Source organism: Periplaneta americana, chromosome 10 (genome assembly GCF_040183065.1).
Source record: "Periplaneta americana isolate PAMFEO1 chromosome 10, P.americana_PAMFEO1_priV1, whole genome shotgun sequence".
Taxonomy (NCBI): domain Eukaryota; kingdom Metazoa; phylum Arthropoda; class Insecta; order Blattodea; family Blattidae; genus Periplaneta; species Periplaneta americana.
Genome location: NC_091126.1, coordinates 108,028,355 through 108,046,827, shown reverse-complemented (window position 1 = coordinate 108,046,827; position 18,473 = coordinate 108,028,355).

The following is an 18,473-nucleotide window of genomic DNA, read 5'->3' as shown; positions in this document are numbered from 1 at the left end:
AAGAGTGCCGTGATTGTGTTGGCCGTATGAGGCCTTGCATTGTCGTGAAGCAGAATGACCCCACAGGTGAGCTTGCCTGGTCGTTTCGATTTGACCGCTTGGCGAAGTGTGATCAAGGTTTGCCAGTAACGCTGGGCATTCACTGTTGTCTTGTGCTGCAGGAAGTCTACCAGAAGGGGTCGTCTGGTCAAAGAAGAACATCAGCATAACCTTTCCTGCACTTGTGTGGATAGCGTCGGATTTTTTTGGTGGTGGTGACCCTGTATGCTTCCATTGCAGACTTTTTCGTTTCGATTCTGGTTCGAAGTGATGACAACAAGACATCCTGCAGCACGTGACATCAGTGAATGCCCAGCGTTACTCGCAAACTTTGACCACTCTTCGGACAAGCGATGAAATCAAAACGACCAGACAAGATCACCCGAGGGGTCATTCTGCTCCACGACAATGCAAGGCTTAATACGGCCAGCACAATCACGGCTATCATGCAGAAATTCAATTGGGAGGTTCTCGGTCACTCTCCAAGCAGTCCAGACCTCTCTCCCTGCGATTACGCCATTTTTGCTCTAATGGCAAAAGACAATGCAAGGCTTCATACGGCCAACACAATCACGGCACTATTGCATAAATTCAAGTGGGAGCTTCTCGGTCATCCTCCGTAAAGTCCAGACCTCTTTCCCTGCGATTATGCCATTTTTGGTCCCCTAAAAAGGCTGTGAGGGGCAAAAACGACAATGCAAGGCCTCATACGGCCAACACAATCAAGGCAGTATTGCAGAAATTCAAGTGGGAGGTTCTCGGTCATCCTCCATACAGTCCAGGCCACTCTCCCTGCGATTACGCCATTTTGGTCCCCTAAAAACAGCTCTAATGGCAAAAGACAATACAAGGCCTCATACGGCCAACACAATCAAGGCACTGTTGCAGAAATTCAAATGGGAGGTTCTCGGTCACCCTCCATACAGTCCAGACCGCTCTCCCTGCGATTACGCCATTTTTGGTCCCCAAAAAAAAAGGCTCTAATGGCAAAAGACAATGCGAGGCCTCATACGGCCAAAACAATCACGGCACTATTGCAGGCATTCAAGTGGGAGGTTCTCGGTCACCCTCCATACAGTCCAGATCTCTCCCCCTGGGATTACGCCATTTTTGGTCCCCTAAAAAGGCTGTGAGGGGCAAAAACGACCATGCAAGGCCTCATACGGCCAACACAATCAAGGCATTATTGCAGAAATTCAAGTGGGAGGTTCTCGGTCACCCTCCATACAGTCCAGGCCACTCTCCCTGCGATTACGCCATTTTGGTCCACTAAAAACAGCTTTAATGGCAAAAGACAATACAAGGCCTCATACGGCCAACACAATCAAGGCACTATTGCAGAAATTCAAATGGGAGGTTCTCGGTCACTCTCCATACAGTCCAGACCGCTCTCCCTGCGATTATGCTATTTTTGGTCCCCTAAAAACGGCTCTAATGGCAAAAGACAATACAAGGCTTCATACGGCCAACAAAATCAAGGCACTATTTCAAACATTCAAGTGGGAGGTTCTAGGTCATCCTCCATACAGTCCAGACCTCTCTCCCTGCGATTACGCCATTTTTGGTCCCCTAAAAAAGGCTCTGATGGGCAAACGATTCACCTCGGACGACGACGTCAAGCAATACCAGCGGAACTGGTTTACAACGCAGCCCTGAAAATTTTACGAGACAGCCATTCACCGCCTTTTGTCGCAGAGGGACAAGTGCCTGAACAGCCAGGGCCAATACTTCTGACATACAGGTACTGGTTTCTGTTCCTAGACCTCCGGCTCGTTTCTTTTTGAATGCTCCTCATAAGTTTACTAAAACTATGTTTTAGGGAGAAAAATATTTAAATCTAAAATATATTTATTTAATGTGAATATTAATGTAATGAAATTTTGCCATTAGAGTTTTTATAACCTATTTAGAAAATTTAATGATAATAATGAGAATGGACAGATGTTGGTTTCATTATAAGTAACAAATATTAATCAGTGATTAATCTGTTAAGTAAGAATTTATGTAATTTTGATCTAAATGAAGTTATTGTCCAACAACCCCTTACATCACCGGAAGCGAGTTCCAATTTCTAGCAACTGAAACTGTATAAGATGAAGAATATAAAGATGTCTTGTGGTAGGGTATAATGAGTAAATTGTTATGATGAGACCTGGTACTTAGCTGATGATATGCGGATAAATTTTGAAACGAGAAGCCAAATAGATTGGGGTAGCGGTGCGCAGGATTTGAAATAAGAGAATAAGAGAATGCAGGGCTCGTCGGTCATTTAGTATTAGCCAAGACAGATTTTGGAAAGACGGGGAAACATGATCATACTTACGAATATTGCAAATATAACGGACGCACGCATTATGCACACGTTGTAGCCTGCTGCTCAAATTTGCATTTAGGTTACTTAATATAATATCGCAGTAGTCGAAGTGTGGCATCACGAGTGTTTCTACAAGGATTAATTTTAATTTATCAGAAAGAAAATGCTTCAGTCGCTTTAATGGGCGAATAAAAGAAAATATTTTTTTAGAAGTGTGATTCACTTGTTCATTCCATTTCAGTTGACAATCCATATAAATGCCAAGGTTCTTCACAGTCGAGCTGTATGGAATAGTAGTATTATTTACAATTATCGGTGGCAAATTTTGTTTGCCACACTTCGATCTTTTATGTTCTATTAAGATAGTCTGCGATTTACTTGCATTTAAAGGAAAAAGGTGGTTATGATTTTCTTCCGTAAGCAAACGACAATATAAATCACAATACTACTTTTTACTGCTACCTTTTTATAGTCCTAATGATATGATACAAAATTAATAGTGTGAGCAGCAATTATTGAATCTACAGTTAACAGTTGCATCCGCGGAGTAAAAGCACATCGATTGAATTGTTGCATTCTTAAGTAGGCCTACATACAGTAAGTTTATTTAAAGAATGAATTCGATTTGCTGTAATTTTCCGTAATTTCAGATACCAAAGAGGGATGTAATTTTGTCACAATTCGTTTTCCTGTATTAGATTATAAGAAAATGATGAATCTCGCATTTCAAAGAAGTGGATAGTTGTTTTTAACTTCGTTTCCGGATTTGTGATTTTGAAGTTCCACACCTTTCGTTACTTTAGAACATTAATGTAAGAGATCCTCACTCGGGAGGAAATTAAACGGAGAATAAATATGGGAAACGTCTGTTATTATCTGGTTGAGAAGCTTTTGTCATATAGTCTGCTGTCAAAAAATCTTAAAGTTAGAATTGATAAAACAGTTATATTACCGGCTATTCTGTATGGTTATGAAACTTGGACTCTTACTTTGAGAGAGGAACAGAGATTAAGGGTTTCAAGGAAAAATTATTCCTAGGCCGGGTATCGATCCCGGGACCCTTCGCTTAGCGCATGAGTGCTCTACCGACTGAGCTGCCCCAGGAACTATACACGACACCTGAAAGCCAGATTTGCATAATATGTTCGTTACTGGAGGTACGTTAACGGAAAGCCACAATTTAAGTCACAGAATTTGTGTGCACTCACAGTTGGGTTCTGGCGTCTTGTCAGCCCATTTGAGTTGCGGGATATAAAGGAGAAATTGTGACGGTGTCGTGTATACGTAGTTCCTGGGGTAGCTCAGTCGGTAGAGCGTTCGTGCACTTAGCGAAGGGTCCCGGGATCGATACTCGGCCCCGGAATAATTTTTCCTTGGAATTATTCAAACCTGCTCTACAGGGATCTACTACCTGAAAGCCAGATTTGCATAAGAGATTAAGGGTGTTTGAAAATAAGGTTCTTAGCAAAATATTTGGGGCTAAGAGGGATGAAGTTACAGGAGAATGGAGAAAGTTACATAACGCAGAACTGCAAGCATTGTATTCTTCACCTGACATAATTAGGAACATTAAATCCAGACGTTTGAGATGGTCAGGGCATGTAGCACGTATGGGCGAATCCAGAAATGCATATAGAGTGTTAGGTGGGAGGCCGGAGGGAAAAAGACCTTTGGGAAAGCGGAGACGTAGATGGGAGATGGATTTGAGGGAGGTGGGATATGATGATAGAGACTGGATTAATCGTGCACAGGACAGGGACCGATGGAGGGCATATGTGAGGGCGGCAATGAACCTACGGGTTTCTTAAAACCCATTTGTAAGTAAGTACGGTAAGTAATGTAAGAGGTCCTTACTTAAAAACGTAGTTACACAAAATGGAGATTTATTCGAAATCGGCTACAATTTCAATTGTCTTCCTCACATGAGAAAAACCCCTGCGGTGGCTGAGTGGTCAGACCTTCATCCTGTCACGTAAGCGGTCTGGGCTCGTGTCCCCGTCAGGCCTCAAGTTTTTCATTGAAAAATCCATAGTGACACTTGTGGCGGACAAGGTCGTAGTTGGGGACTTTTTTCGAGGTTCTCCCATATTAGACATCTACATCATTCCGTCAACATTTCTCCATTTCATCATCATCATTCCATGGCTTTCCCCGAACGCCGGCTGGCGACGCACGAATATGGGCTGGCCTATGGACAACGGGGGTGGGGGTTACCTGCCCGAACCTTTGTATAGTCAGCCGCTGTGGGTTTGGAAATGCGCTTAGGTTGAGAGCGCAATAGATCTTAAAAGGTCGCAGTGCTGAGCCATTGTGTCCCCCTCCCGAAAATTATATTTCAATTCCTCTTCACATGAGATGAAGTGGTCAGTAGAATTTATACATAGTATAACGGAGACATTTTTGGTGTCAGCGAGAGAAATAAAAGCAACGTGAGTCAATAACAGGTAAAAGTTAAGGAGCACAAGAAATACGATAGGGGGGGGGAAAGGGAGGGTTTGGGGTAAGAAGAGGAAGTACAGATAAGTTAAATAGAGCAGATAGTGAAAATCGAGCGGGATTAGCAAGGATAAACCATCTTATAATCTAAGAAAATAGTGTGATAGTGGATTGAAGGATTAGTTAAGAAGTGTGCAGTGAAATATGGATAACTGGTAGTGAAGTATTAGGAGTAGGTCATGATGATTTTATTTGAATAGTGGGCAAAGAGTAGTGTCTACTGTAAAGATGGTATGAGTAGAAGAGCTAAAAGTAATAATTGGCCTACATAGGAGTCATTCCACGTCAAATCGCACAGCCATAAAACACTACCTTCTCGGAAATGGTCGAATTTTTTTCATGAATTCCAGACATCAAATAAAGAGACCCGTACTGTTTTATTTTCACAATTATTAATTATTTATGTAGTTATGACTATCTGAAATTACGCAAATTATGCGCGCACTGTTACATAAACTCACTTGGAAATCTGTGTCTACAAATAATTGAGATTTGCGGTTTGGCGCATTTTAAATACTAAATACAACAATTTATTACTTTAGGCCTATCACTAATAAATTTAAAATTTGGCTTATTTTTTTAATCATTTCTTTTTCAAAGCATAATTACCATATTAAATAGCCAAGTTAAAATTCTGAAAAAATTATAGACTTGTTCCCTGATGTATTATCTGTAAACTACTGCATTTAGAAATGTGGGATCTCCACACATACATTTGTAACAATTTATTTTCCGGAGGCAAGCACGCGCTCGCGATTCCCAGCTAATGTACTACTTGCAGCCATAGAGAGACTAGAAAGCTGTCGGCGGCAATTTTTACGAAATCCCCCGTTGCATGTAATATCTGATCTCGCAACACTACGAAAGAAATGCATTCATTCATCAAATGATCAATACCTTAAGGAATAGTAAATATCTAAAGTTATCTTATTATTGTCAGAACAGCTAAGAGGGGGAGCCCTTCACAATGGTGTATGTTTATACTGTAATATAGCGAAGTGTCTAATGATAGCAAGGCTGGGTAAGGCAGTAAACTTTATGGCAGTAAACAGATCGCAGGAGACAAAATATAGAAGAGAAAAATAATCAGTTTGGGTTTGAATTTCACGGAGTGACGTGACTTCTATACAACATCAGTGACAGTAAAGAACGCGTAATATATAACAAGTGTTTAAATCCATTTGACCTTTCTAATCACGCTTTTAAAACGAAAACACTAAGACGCATAAGTCGCGATTTATTGATAAAGCTCAATTTAAAGGAGTCTTTGAATGTGCGAATATGTGATTCGTTCTGTAAAAAATCTAGCAACTTCCAGATAGGTCAGAATGAAATTATATGTGAAGCCGGTAGTTCTTGTGATATTAGTAAACATGAATCAAATAAAAGTGCGGGCAGAGAGAGTGATTATCCCAGTTCTTATTCTAGCAGATCTATGGATACAGCGCTAGAAATCACAAATATTGAGGAATTAAACTAGAGTTTGATGTCAATAGATTCCCCTATCAAGAAAAGAAAACTACAACGAAAACGATACCCCCGTGAAAAGTTAAAAAAAAAAATAAAAGTCTTCCAAGCAAGAAAAGTTTTTCATGTAGAAGATGCATCGCCATCCCTTCAAAAGTCGCCATATTTCATTTTTGACGGAATACAAAGAAAATGTACAACCTGAAAATTACATAGTTAGGCCTATTACAGACTTTTCTGGGAATTATTCATATGTAATACAAGATTGATTACAAGGTGTGCATTGGAAAAAATGCCAAGACACAATACATCCTTTCGTAGTATATTTCAAAAAAGATACAGAAATTCGTCACAAAAATATTGTCGTCATCTCAGAAAGCATGAAACATGACACCGATTCCTTTCATTGTTTTCAATCCGAAGCAATCAACTTCTTAAAGCAAGAATTCAACGATATGAAAAAAATCATTTACTTTCCCGATGGATCAAGTTAACAATACAAAAACAAAAAGAATTTAAAAAATAATTGCTTACATGAAGACGATTATGGAATTAGTGCTGAATGACACTTCTTTGCAACGTCGCATGATAAAAGTCCATGTGGTGGCATTGAAGGAACTGTTAAAAGACTTGCCACGAGAGCAGCCTATACAAGATCCTATAAAACAACATCAACAAAAAAAAACTGTTTGATTGGTCACAAAAAACATTTCTAAAGTGTCATTTATATTTTGTCCATTGAATAAACACAAAAACCACACTGAAAATTTGCAGGCCAGATACCACAATCTAAAACCAATAACTGGTACATTAAAATTACATTCTTTCATTCCGTTGTCAAAAACTGAAGATTTAGGCCTAGTAAAACAATTTTCTTTCAAGAAAGAATGTAGGCGAATGAAAATTTAAAGTGTAGTGTGAATGAAAACAAACGTTTAAAAAGCATAATGTACAAATATTTGAGGATATCATAATAAGTAAATTAGCAGTGTTTTCTCGAGTGACTTGATCCCTACTGTGTGCAATCTTGCGCTATACTGGAGAATTAGCACGGCCACTTTGAACCGTGCCGTTACGTTTACCACCAAATTTAAGTAAATACACAATGTCACCAACATAAGAACATGACGTTGGTGTGTGGCGTAGTTGGCGGGAGAAATTTTTTCTCTCTCTGTCTACCTCCTTCGTTCTGAACATTATTGAGAGATAGCACCACTGTTAGCGACAATGTGTATTTGCGTAAATATTGCGAGTGCCTTAGATGAGAGGCTCGGGACAGAAACAGTTTTGCTGTAGCGCATGCGCGGACCTCTCATGCAGTGGGAGCGTGATCCTTACTTGAATTTATTTTTGCGTGTACTTGCAGATTAAATGATTGAGATCCCTTCTTGCTCCGGTTACAGACCTTGCATTTACGAAGGTTATGTTATGTTAGCTTAGATTAGGTTAGCTTAGGTTAGGTTAGATTAGATTAGCTTTGGTTAGGTTAGATTAGCTTTGGTTAGGTTAGATTAGGTTTGGTTAGGTTAGCTTAGCTTTGGTTAGGTTAGGTTAGCTTTGGTTAGGTTAGGTTAGCTTTGGTTAGGTTAGGTTAGCTTTGGTTAGGTTAGCTTGATTTGATTCGTCCATGTAGTAGTTAAAATTATATAATATGACAGTTTTTGATTCGTAATATTGTTAAAAAATAATAGGCCTATAATGAAAGCGGTGAATAATTTCATGGTCCTTAAATTTTTTTTCGTAAAAGGCTAGGTATTTTTCGATAGGCCAGAAATAAAACAGCAACGCCGTCATAATTACGTACTTTACGCTTTGGCGAACATTAACCGGAAATTTACTTTCCGTCATTTTAATTGTATTCCGTGAAACACACCTTTTTTCCTGTTAATTTCCTTGTGATAACCTAGTTTATTATCTTATTACATCTTCATTTTCTTTTAATGCATTCAAAAAACCGCCGTTGTACTACATAAAACCTTGAACTAGACTAATGGAGTGAATTATTTAAGAATATAGTCGCGAATTTGACTACCACCATTTCGATTATATTTTGTTTGATACGGCTCGGTACGGCCCGGTGACTAGTGGCCAGCGAGTAGAGTCGACTATCGATATTGGTCTGCCGTGCGTATTATCCAGTTGTTCCTAATCTTGCAACGTTCAGTCGATCATCCAGCGCCGATAAACCTCCCAGCGCGCTTCAACGCTTCCCGTCCACTGCTGCTGCACCGACCGCTACACATTGCGTCGTAAGTAATTAAATTTCCATTAAACTATTGGAGATCCCATTGTGATTTTTTCTGGAATTATTAAGAATACTTCAGTGCACCTAGTAGGCATTTTTTTAGATTTTTAATACGGCTATTTCACATTGATATCTAACTTAAAAAAATTGAATCATAAAAAATATTTGTAATAATTATATTAAAATTAGTTAGTAAATATTTAACAAAAGACAGTACTTTAACCTTTTAAATGCATTTAAAAAAAAATTTAACATAAATATCCTCGGAAATATGACGCTTTAAATGTTGGATTGTGCGACATTTTTAACGAATTTTAACATGCAATATTTTAAAAACATGTGTACTTAGAAGGAAATAAAAGTACACTTGTTGGTTTATTAGACCCATAGAGTTGGTTAAAAAAATATAAACGCAATCAGAAATATGAAGGTCAAAATTTGTATAATTTTGTGCGATTTGACGTGGAATGACTCATAGGTATCAGTAGGGATGAAGAGGTAATATAGACAGATTTAAAGTCAATAATAGTGTGTAATTAAGATTATTATGCATTATACAGGGTGTATATATGAATGGTACACGGGAAGAACGAATAATGTCACATTTCCATTAAGTGTGAGATAATGATCTAGTTCAGTATATTACTGCAAAATTTATTGGTGTTTCTACTGGAAATGAAGGAAATGATGAGTATATCCGTGGTTTTAATTCTTATTTACCACTTTTGGTAAAAATAACACTAACGTTTTTAGTAATAGCCTACAATGACTTAGCTAACGACATCACCCATAACAGAATTGTGACCTTGTTCGTTTTTCCCGTGTACCCTTCATATGTGTGTCTATAAATGTGAGGGCGTATTCCTGACACGAAAACATAACAAAAAGTTCATATGAACATGAGTCCGCAAACCCTTCGTTAGGGACTTATGAAAGGAATTTCCTGTAGTGACTCCTGATTATGTAATTCACCTCAAACTTGCTTTTTTCCCACTTCCTTAATTACAGTTGGTCATTACATTTGTTTTATTTTGTCTGATTGCCTTTTGTTCCGTTTTGTGTTATTCACAGTAACATTCATCACATCACAAGATGTATTCAGTGAGAGAAATAACGGATATGCACTACATTTATGGCCTAGCAGATGGGAATACGGTAGCAGCACGTCATTTGATCAAATCCGTTACACTCCAGGACATTTGCACAGAGTACGGCAAAGCATGGAACGGAGGCTCAGGGCATGCATCGAAGCAGGAGGAGGTCACTTTGAGCAATTTTTGTAAATGTGTGTTGTTAACTGTATCACATGTACCATTACCAATAAACCCATAACTCCCTAACGAAGGGTTTGCGGACCCATGATCATATGAACTTTTTGTTATGGTTTGGTGTCAGGAATTCGCCCCCACATTTATGGACATATATATATATATATATATATATATATATATATATATATATATATATATATATATACCCTGTATAGTACAGTAACATGATTGTAGTGTAATTGTATAATAAATAGGGACTGTAGGAATACAGAAATGTAAAGGACATTTTATGTTTTGTTATGAATAAGAAATAGTTGAAAATGGGATTAGAAGTTAAGAAGGGTTAGATAATAAACGTAGAAATATAGTAAGTAACAAGTGCAGTTAAATGAACATGGAGGACATAGTGGATGAACAACGAAATGATGAATATGTGTCGGTCTTAAACGTCTGGTAGTGTAAAAGTTGTAAATAGTGTAAGAAAGGACTGCTTGTCCAAATACAGAAATGTGAAGGGCCGGCAGGATCAGAGAGATTAGTGTGAGAAGTTACAATGATGTGTAGTATGAAAATAAAACGAATATTTTAATGAAATTATGATTTTAAATTTAATTTTGTTCATACTATTCTACTTTCATCATCCGTATAGTCACACATTTATTGCTGTTGAGCAAGAGTGATTATTTGAATATTATGTGAAGACTATAATTGCACGAGGCGCATCCAGAAAGTAAGTTTCCCGATTGTTTCCCCTTGAAAGTAAACGTAATTAGCCGTGTCAATTGCGCGTGCGTAACAGATCTATGACGTATCAATCATATGCCAGCCGGACAGGTCCCGTATGGTGCCAGTAGCGTGGCAGCAATGGTCCGGAATGGAAGCTCTTATTCCGTCTCCCGCCGCCTGGGAGGTTCGGTCGGTCATAAAGTTATTTAATGCACAAAGCATTGCGCCAATTGAAATTCATCGGCAGCTCTGTCAGGTCTATGGGCCGAACATCGTGAGTAAGCAAATGGTGCGTCGCTGGTGTAGGCAGTTTTCCGAAGGTCGTCAAAGTGTCCATGATGAAGAGCGCAGTGGGCGACCGTCCCTCATCAATGATGATCGTGTTGAGCTGGTGCGGCAGTGCATCATGGAGAACCGTCGCTTCACGATTACGGAGCTGAGCAGCCATTTTCCGCCGCAGATATCGCGATTCTTGTTGCATGAGATTGTCACTAAGCACCTGCTGTTCAAAAAAGTGTGCCAGGTGGGTGCCGAAAAACCTGACACCCGAACAAAAAATACAACGTTTAGGAGCAGCACTCACATTTCTGCAACGGTATCACGATGACGGCGTCGAGTTCCTCGACAGGATCGTCACGGGCAATGGGACTTGGATTTCGCACTTCACCTCGGAAACCAAGCAGCAGTCAATGCATTGGGGGCATAGTGGATCTCTGGTCAGGACGAAATTCAAACAGACGCTGTCGGTACGGAAAGTGATGTGCACGGTGTTCTGGGACAGGAAGGGCATTCTGCTCATTGACTTCCTTTCAAGAGGTGAAACAGTGAACGCTGACCATTACTGTGAAACACTGCGAAAATTGCGACGTGCCATTCAAAACAAGAGGCGTGGAATGCTTACTGCAGGTGATGTGCTCCTCCATGACAATGCTCGTCCACATACGGCTCGGCGCATAGCAGCTGTTTTGACGGAATTTGGGTGGGAGTTGTTTGATCATCCACCCTACAGTCCTGATCTTGCTCCCAGCGATTTTCACGTTTTCTTGCACCTCAAGAAATTCATCTCTTCCGGTGAGCGTTTTGGCAACGACGAAGAGCTGAAGACGTCTGTCACACGCTGGTTCCATTCACAGGCGGCAGAGTTCTACGACAGAGGGATACAAAAGTTGATCCCACGATACGACAAGTGTCTCAATTCTGATGGTGGCTATGTTGAAAAATAGCTGAAACATTACTGTACATGTTGCCAATAAATGTTTTCCTGAAAGTTTGTGTTCTTTTTTTTTAAATACGGAAACTTACTTTCTAGATGCGCCTCGTACTTACTGTCGGTAGTAGGTATAGTAGACACTCTCATGTATTAAGAAATTGTGGTTTAATTATATGTAGGTACCTGTTGATGTTTAATCATAATTTTGTAATATAAATTATCTCTATTTGCAACTAAGGTAAACCAGGTAGGCCTAAGTGTAACCTACGCCATTAAATGTCCAAAATTCTCATTCTATGTGTATTTTGATTCCTTAAATTTGTCTTAAACAAAAGTTCTTAGGAACATAAAGAATGCTTTTTATTTCGTTTCTTTGTCATTTGGCCATTTAAATATTTGCATTGTATTAAATGCCCAAAATATAAAATTCTCATTCTATACAATATAATGTAATGGTTTTTCATTTCCACTTGACTCAAGACATATTCTGTTTTATCCTTGCTGCAGAAAGGTACTAGATTACACTAGCCCTAGCACTGGGGACAAGTGTAGCTAATGAGCCAACAAATATGTTTTGCGTTCATGGATCTCTCTTCGTTTTCACCATAGTTAGGTAAGGTATTCATAGTCACATGTTCAAATTTTAGACAAATTTTAATTTCAATTCAGCAAGTTATTAAATGTCACATTTTAACTACTAAATTTATGGGTTCCACATACCCCTGTTCGCCTTGTCTGAAACTTCACAAGATTTGTTTTAAATCTGAACACATCTAAAGAATGAAGGTAGGGGAGGGGAGGTCAACGAACTTGAAGGGGCGAGTTCGAACTAACATGTATATACTTCCATAAAGCGAACTTCGGTTCTACAGAGACTCGATAAACTTGAAGCGAACATAACGCCTCTAGTGCACGACATTAGTGTTCGCTGAGGGAAGCCCTATCAAAGCTGTTAATTCAGGTTAAGTAAAATTGGCATTGTAACTTGGATGTAATTTTTCGTCTTGACTTGATTACATTCCATTTATATATAGTTATTATTCTAAGCTATAGCGTTAGACTTCAATAGCACAAGTTCTTTTATCAAAGTTGAAATCTCGTTGAGTGTAAAAACAAACCGCTGATGATAACAACATATGAAAAAATAACAATAAATAAATAAATAAAAATAAATAGATAAATAAAATAAATAAAAGTAAATGAATAAATAAATAAAAATAAACAAATAAATAAATACATAAAATAAATAAATAAATAAATAAATAAATAAATAAATAAATAAATAAATAAATAAATAAATAAATGAACGAATGAACGAACGAACAAATAAATAGATAGATAGATAGATAGATAGATAGATAGATAGATAGACAGACAGACAGACAGACAGACAGACAGACAGACAGACAGACAGACAGACAGACAGACAGACAGACAGACAGACAGACAGACAGACAGACAGATAGATAGATAGATAGATAGATAGATAGATAGGTCATAAGCACACCGATGTAGTTTCAGTCAAATGCGAGATTGTTTATAATACGTATATCATAAGTGTTTTGGGTAGGTCAGTAATGAGCTACATTATGGGCAAATTATTAGGACAGCGATAGTGGAATAAAATGAATTTGACGTGAAAATAAAAACTTAGAAAATTAATCGAACTATGAGCGTACTCGAAGACGGTATCTTGCGTTTCGTAGTTAGTCAGACAATACATCATTGAGCCTTTGCGAATGTTCATTTCACATGTATGCGCTATGAACATCGCGGACATCTTGAAAATTATTCGATACTGGATTCGTGTATTTGGATGTTTCGTGATTAATATGAATATTTAAATTAGGAATAGATAATGCCAGAACAGGGTTAGCTTCATTCTAAACGCGTGGGAGTGAAAAAATAAGTAGATTAGTAGAATCATATACACAAATAAAATACAATTCTAAATTATCTCTCAAAATGAATATAAACAGAGGAGTGCGTTAAGGATGTTTGCTGTCACCGACATTATTCAATATATATTTACATGACGTCATATCAAAATGGCAAAAGGAAAACCTAATAGGAATTTCAACATCACGCAACAAACAATTCAGCACCCTCTTATTTGCAGATGACCAAGTTCTCGTCTCCAATTATGAAAATTATAATAATAATATTTTTTTATTATTAGGTTTTTTTATTATTGCAAGCAAAAATTACATACATTGTCAAAGCTTTTACTCTACTATTGTAATACTCGAATATGAATATTCTTCAAAATTCGAATTTGATTACCAATCTCATATTCAAATACATATTACAAATTCTTGTATAAATACAATTGTAACTGGGTCACACCCGAAAATGCAAGATGCTTGAGGTCGGGTGTGACCAATAATGAAAACTGGATAGAAGAAAAAAAAATAATAATCACAACTGTGATTAAACTCTTAACTGTAATTACACATAAAAGTTTATTTAAAAATAAGAAAAAAAAGCAAAAACAAACGAACAAACACACGTTACATATACATAAACATACTAAGTTAAGAATACGACATTGTTAAACAGACAAAAAATAAAGGATAAGAATTTACATGATTATATTTTTAAAAACAGTGCAAGCACTTGTTTTTTTAATAATGTAATATTTAATAATTTTAGTTTAAGATTCCTCTTTATAAAATCATTATACAATCTTGGACCGCAATTAGAACTGTGCCTTAGGCCTGCTTCAGTCTTACATTTTGGTTCACTGAGGGGGAGCGAAATATTGTACCTTCTTGTGTTGTGGCCCTGATCGGATGATATAAATTTTGTTTGATATTTATGGTAGTAATTCAAAATAGTATACATATCAATTTGCTTGATATTCAAAACATTAATTTCTTTATATGTGAGAGGAGTTGGATGATCAAGTTTTCTGAAACATATTTTAATAATTCTTTTATGCACTAATATTAATGGGCGAATGGTACTCTGTGATAATCCACCCCATCCTATAATTCCATGCTGTATTATAGACTGACCTAGGGCTAAAATTATTGTTCTCAATAATTTTACTGGCATAAAGGGACGCAATTGAACAAATTTGTACAGAGTTTTACGTAATTTAAGACATAATAGTTAATATGAAAATTCCATTTTAAGTTTTGATCGCTGAAGATATCTAAATATTTCACGTGGATTGATGGGCATAGTTTAGGATAATTGCAATTATTATAGATATTTGTACAATTATTGCTATGAATTTTTAAATTATGGTTGTTTTCCATTGTAGGGAGGCCTGTTTTGTTTAAAGCAAAGGGAATGAAAGTTGTTTTATCTATGTTGAGTGCTAGCAGATTAAAAATGTAACCATTTTTTAATTCGATTTAAGCCAATATTAGCCTTTTTAAAAACATGTTCCCAGCAGCATTCATTAAATATGACAACGGTATCGTCTGCCAAGGAATAAATATTACCTTTAGTAATGTTAGCATCTAAGAATAACAAATCATTTATATAAATGCTGAACAACACAGGACCCAATGCGGTTCCCTGAGGGATGCCGATATTGACAGTTTATTTTTCACTTATCGCATTATTTGCTTTCGTATGTTGGTATCTACCCCATAAATAAGATCGAAACAGGTCCAAGGCAATATATCTAATTCCAATGTTTTCCAACTTTTTTAAAGGAATATCATGGCTAATAGTATCGAAAACTTTCTTCAAATCTAAAAATACACCTAAACATTACTTTCCTTCATCTAAAGCTTTAGTTATGTCAGATGTGACTGCTAGTATAGTATCTTTGTTATTCACATTATTTCTAAAACCAAATTGGAATTCGGATAATGTTATATATTTTTGCTAATAATTGTCAAGACTATTTTCAATGCATTTCTCAAAAATTTTGGCCAAGGTCGATAATAGTGATATACGCCTATAATTGTTTAAATCTGATTTGTCACCAGATTTATGTAGAGGAATTACAATAGCACATTTTAATTGTTCGGAAAAAAACTCCTTGTATAATACAAAGATTAAAAATAGTGGAAAGTGCTTTTGAAATAAAGTTACTGATTTTCTTTATCAAGGAAGTTGAAATTCCGTCAATTCCAGGTGTTACGTTATTTTTAGTTCATTAACGATAGAAATTATTGTATTTTCAGTTACCGGTAATAAAAAGATTGAGGATGAATTATTTCAATTATGGAAGTCATAAGTTTCATATTCAGAGGAATGTGACGATATTGAGTTAACAATTGTATGACCAATCCTTGAGAAATATTTATTAAAATCATTAGCAATGTCATTGTTATTTATGATAGGTAATTCATTATGTGTTGATATAATGTTTATTTTAGTATTATTATTTCTTATTGTGTCTGTACTTCATTAATAGTTCGCCAGATTTTTTTTAGATCCTTATTATATATTCGAATTTTTTCTTCGTAATATTTCTCCTTAGCAACTCTTATAATTGCTGTCAAGATATTCCTATATTTTTTTATATGTATGCAATAATGATAAGTTAAAAGGTTCCTTTCTTACTTCATAGGCCAATTTATCTCTCATTCGAATTGATGTTACAATACCATTAGTTATCCAAGGTTTAATTTTTCTGAACTTAGAAGGAATTGAATTCTTTTTTATCATTGAAGACTGTTTAATACGATTAATCAAACTATCATAGAAGTAAATAAAAGCATCTTCCGCTTTCTCAATATAATATAAAGGATACCAAGAGTCTAGTTTGACACTATTTATTAACTTACCTGAATTAATGTGTGTTTTTGCTGTAGTACAGAAATCATGTGGCTGTTGTTTAGGTTGGATATACGGGGCAGAAAATACACCAATTTCAGTGAAATGGTCAGTTATTGAACTGCAATAAACACAAAAGTGTCAAGTTTCCAATTGTTGACACTTTTAAAGAATATATGGTCAACACACGATCTTTTAGACTCACAACATCATGTGGTCTCGTGAAGGGATTTAGTAAATTCGTATTCAGTTAGTATGTCCATGTATCTATTACTATCATCAATATCATAGGATCCGGAATTTTCGTCACCGATTTTTTGTCACCCGGTGGAGGGCTTATAGTGCTGGCTACACGATATCTCCGTTCTGGTTCACCCTGCTGAGACAAGTGGACGTGAGAGTAGTGTTGCCATAATTAATAAAAACAGGGCATGATCCGTACGTCAATTCGATCGACAACAGGAATCGTATATTTTCTTCCTTCCTGCCAGAAAACTTCCTAGAGCTTAAATGGGTCCACTAATTAAATGGCGCTCTCCCAAACAAGTCTTTACCACTCACTGCCTGCACTGTTCTGTGTTTATCCATCCAGGTCTTGACAATATACACATGATACTTTACTTTCTTCGAGTCTGAACTGAAATTCAAGATTCTGCGGTCACCCAACCGAGTTTTGACACTGCCATTTGAGCCGTGCCCACGACCACGGCCGTTCACCTAGTACGTCACTTCATCCGTCAGAGCGCTCTCAGACGTCACAGGATTATTAATCCCTTCATTTGTTCTTTCCAAATAACCCTATTGGCCGGTTCATTACGTCTCACGAGGATAGAGGGAGAGAGAGTTTACCTGTTTTAATGGAGATACACGGAGCGTCACTCGGGTTCCGGTACGCGGCAGATACACTTAACAAGACAGGCTCTCGTAGGCGGGAGATATACGGAAACAGTTGGCTCAGATTCAAGCTCTCGTCCGCGGCAGAAACATTAACAAGACTTAGGATTTTGGTACGCGGCAGATATAGACAACGTGACTCGGGCTTTGTACGTGTGGGAGATACATCAGTGGAGTAGTTAAATTGCGTCGTGTGTGTTTGGGATTTTAGTGGATCGTAGTTTGAAACATCACTTGCTAGTGATACATCTTGGAGGCAAGTTTTAGTATTTGCATCGAGTAACATATTTGTGAGATATATATATATATATATATATATATATATATATATATATATATATATATATGTGTGTGTGTGTGTGTGTGTGTGTGTGAGGTAAATTGTATTTGGGGATTATGTATGAGATTTGATTTGAAACGTGAGTTCATGTTCCGAGACGGTTAGAGTGACAGAGCAGCGGTTACGGTCTCACATATTGTTTTAGTGTATTCCCTGCTCCATTTTATTATTGGTTTCCTTCGCCGCTATTTTGTTATCATATGCGTCGAGTTTTGTTGCTATTTAAACGATCCCTGAGATTGGAATTATCGTCCGTTACTTATTACGTGTATCTGTCTCCATCCCTCTCTCTCTCCGTTGGGTGTTCATTTTGTAAAGTGCACAGACTTGTGTTAGTGCAATTTGCACAGTTTATGTGAGTAATATGTGCAATGGGTAATGTATAGTGATCAGTCATGTAACGTCTTATGCTGGGTAGAGTTTCTCTCTTACTGAGTGTATATGTATTTACAGTTTGGTTACTCAGACTGAGTGGTATCTATGCTCGAATGGATCATGTATTAAGTTAATGTGCCAGCTGGGTGTTGTGTTCAGATTCATACTCAGATAGTTAATATATATATATACATATTTATACATATTTAAAGAGTGTTTCATGAACATATGGCTAATAGGTTAGTCACTGATTGTCGAGAGACGGCCATATTAGATTGTTTTATCACTTATAAATGTGTTGGCCTCAGCCTTGTGATACTTACATGATTTACATATCCTGGGGATATCATTTCAGA